The following is a 3,610-nucleotide window of genomic DNA, read 5'->3' on the forward strand; positions in this document are numbered from 1 at the left end:
ATGCATTACTTTTGTAAGGGTACTTTCGGCTACCAGTTTTGGCCCTATCTTTCTCCTTTAAATAGATGTAGCAAAGGAAAGATAGGGCATAAGGTTTATGATCGGATATTTTATTTTTAGAATAGAAAGTCACTCTTTAAGCTGGAGAATATAGCTCCAATGGAGTTCCTCGTTGTATCAAGAACTTCTGATTGCTCACTGCTCGATATGAGTGAGTAATCCATTTTGAATAGGCACGGCCAGTTCGAGCCGGTTATGTAAGTTCTATAACTCTTTAAATGAATGTTTATTATTTTGCCAATGATGTGTTGATGAGGTTCTTTATTCCTGTGCTTCGGCATATATGCATGTGATAGATGAATGTTAGGACACTACCTGCATCTTCACTGATATCTCTATCAATCTCACAACCTCGAAGCAGACATGTTAGATGGTTGTGTCAAAGGTTTTCCTAACGGAAATGTATCTTTGATCTTAATGCAAGAGAGAAAGTTCCTTTAGGACGCTATTGGCTCTAGTAAATCTTAGGAACTTAAGAACACACGAAAGTTGACTTAAGTGGGCATTAAAGCTGATACTTTGATTTCATTGGTAATGTAATAAATTCATTGGAGAGTTGTATGGTCTTGCACAACCTGTTCGGCAGTGCCTAGCCTATTCTATCCCTTAAACTGTCTTCTATTTTATCCTACATAACTTTAGCACTCTTTTGTCTTAACTGACAACAATCAATCAATCAATCCAACTACGAAGATAACTTTACTCACACACACACTGTTCAGCAACGATTTCCTCATATAATTTTGGATCTCAATCCCTGTGGAGATGATACTTGACTTATCACTTTATTGCTTGTATCTAGTACACTTGCTAGAGTCACTTCAGAGGACAACAAGTTTTTGGCGCCGTTGTCGGGGATTGAAAGCAACAAAATTTATCTGAAATTTCTGTGAAACAGGGTGTTTTTAATCTGTTTGCTAAGGCGTGCAGGAAAAAGAAGTTCTTTACCACTTTATGCATAGAGTTGGACCTCCTGTTTTTCCTATCGATCACGAATTAGAGAGGACGTGTAGACGAAACAGAGCGGGAGCTCGACGTGCACGATAAAGAGAACGACAAAGAGAGAGAAGAATGGCTGGAAGGGTACCACCCGAACAACCAGTTCAACCAAACCAAGAAGAAGAAGGAGAGAATAACAACCCTCCTGTTATGCGAATCAGAGATTATTCGAGGCCAACCACAGAGGGACATTCATCATGTATCGTGTTACCCAACGAGGGGAACAACATGTTCGAGGTGAAGGGGTCCATGATACAGATGATCCAGGCCTCGGTACAATTTAATGGGTTTCAATCTGAAGATCCAAATGGGCATATTCAAGAATTCATCACGTTGTGCAACACATTCAGATCAAACAGAGGTGTTTCTGACGATGTAATCAGATTGAAGCTGTTTCCTTTTTCCCTACGGGATAAAGCGAAAAACTAGCTAAGAAATTTACAGCAAGGAACAATCACAAGTTGGGAAGAGATGGCGCAAGCTTTTCTGATGAAATATTGCCCACCACGACAAGCCATAAAACTGAGAAATGAAGTGTCTCGGTTCATACAAGAAGAGGATGAGTCGCTGGCAGAAGCCTGGGAGAGATACAAAGAGTTGTTGAGAAGGGTGCCAAATCATGGCATCCCTATGTGGATGCAAGTGCAAAATTTTTACAATGGTGTGACCAACATTTACAAAATTCAAATCGAATCCATTGCTAACGGTAATCCAGAAGATCTTGAGCCACAGGCTTTGTATGACCTTATTGAGAAGGTAGTCAGCACAAGTTACAACTGGCACTCAGCCAGAAGTGAAGGGAAGAAGATGGGAAATGATGATGTTGTGTCAAAACTGACAAGTCGGGTAGAACATCTTGCTAGACAACTGGGCAAGATAAATGTGTCTTCGATTCACAATGAACCACCATTCATTGACATTTGCGATTTCTGTGGAGGTCTTCATTTCAGTATCAACTGTCCCGGAGTTAAGCAGGGAAAGAGCGCACATGCAGAATGTGATTACGCATGGTATAATCAGAGGAATCCACCTAACCCGTATTCCAACACGTATAATCCTGCCACAAGAAACCATCCGAACTTTGGATGGACAGGCCAACCAAACCAGCAAGAACAACCGAGATATCAACAACAGCAGGGAGGACACTACCAAAGGCAACCTCAGTAGCATTACAAACAACCTGTGCAACCAAAGGAAGATGTAGAACCAGATATGAAAACAATGATGATGCAGTTCATGAAATAGACACAAGCATCAATAAAAAGTCTGGAAACACAAGTTCACTAGTTAGCTGCATCTACGTCAAAAGGAAAGGGAATAATGCCGAGCAACACAGAGCCAAATCCAAAGGGCGATGTCATGGCAATCACCCTGAGGTCAGGTAAGCAAACTCAACCCATTATTTCGACTGATGTAGATGTTGAATGCACAGGAACGTCCAAAGAAGCTGAAGGGGAGCAAGAACAAGCCGTTCCCAGTGAAGATGAAACCAGGAAGACAACCTGTACAAGTAAGCCAGATCAAGAGGAAAGCGAAAGAACGTATAAGCCACCACCGCCGTATGTTCCACCTGTGCCATATCCAACCCGTCTAATCAACAAAAAGCTGGAAGAACAGAATTCTAAAGTGTTGGATACCTTAAGGAAGTTACACATCAACATTCCTTTCGTAGACGCACTGGCACAGATGCCGACATACGCCAAATTCCTCAAAGACATCCTATCTAACAAAAAGAAGCTGGAAAACATTTTCATGATACAACTCAACAGAGATTGTTCGTCAATACTCCAAAACAAGCAGCAGCTACTCAAGAAGCTAAAAGATCTAGGGAGTTTTTCTATTCCTTGTTCAATTGGAAAGCTAAATATTGAAAATGCACTATGTGACCTAGGAGCTAGCATAAATCTGATGCCTTATTCTGTATATGCAAAACTTGGATTAGGAGAACCCCAACCTACTCGTATGTCTATTCAATTAGCTGCCCGTTGATTTCATTATAATAGACATTGATGAAGACTTGCATGTTCCCATCATCCTAGGTAGACCATTCTTAGCCACGGGGAAAGCATTGATAGACGTAGGCGAGGGACAATTATTTTTAAGGATTAATGGGGAAGAAGTCATCTTTAAGATGAACGAGGCAATGAGACGTGCAAATAATAATGATGACACATGCTGTTTCCTGGATGATTTTCAGAGTTTGTTGGGAGAATAGGTGAACATATGCAAAGGAACAGGCTGTTCCATTGAATCCAACCTACCGACACCTCCTTTCGATCCTACTGTTCCTACTCATCAAGAACCACCGGAGATGCCAACTGTGCCGGTGTCGAAACCAGAATTGAAACCATTGCCTGCGCACCTCGAGTATGCTTTCCTTGAACCACCCAGCGGAAGTCCAGTCATCATATCCTCGAAGTTAACTCCTGATCAAAAGGTGCAACTCATGGCAGTATTGCAAAGAAACAAGGATGCAATCATATGGAAAATTGATGACATCAAAGGGATCAGTCCAGCAGTCTGTGTTCTTAGAATCTTGATGGAAAAGGAG

The 3,610-nt window shown here is 41.4% G+C and overlaps 1 non-coding gene across 1 annotated transcript; it reads right to left on the reverse strand.

The window, feature by feature from the left end:
* Positions 1-1,578: 1,578 nt before the first annotated feature.
* LOC136201776 (small nucleolar RNA R71) lies at positions 1,579-1,685 on the reverse strand. The gene has a single exon (XR_010674118.1). It is a non-coding gene; the product is annotated as a small nucleolar RNA R71 (small nucleolar RNA).
* Positions 1,686-3,610: the final 1,925 nt, after the last annotated feature.

This window comes from Euphorbia lathyris, chromosome 7 (assembly GCF_963576675.1).
Source record: "Euphorbia lathyris chromosome 7, ddEupLath1.1, whole genome shotgun sequence".
In the NCBI taxonomy this organism is placed as follows: domain Eukaryota; kingdom Viridiplantae; phylum Streptophyta; class Magnoliopsida; order Malpighiales; family Euphorbiaceae; genus Euphorbia; species Euphorbia lathyris.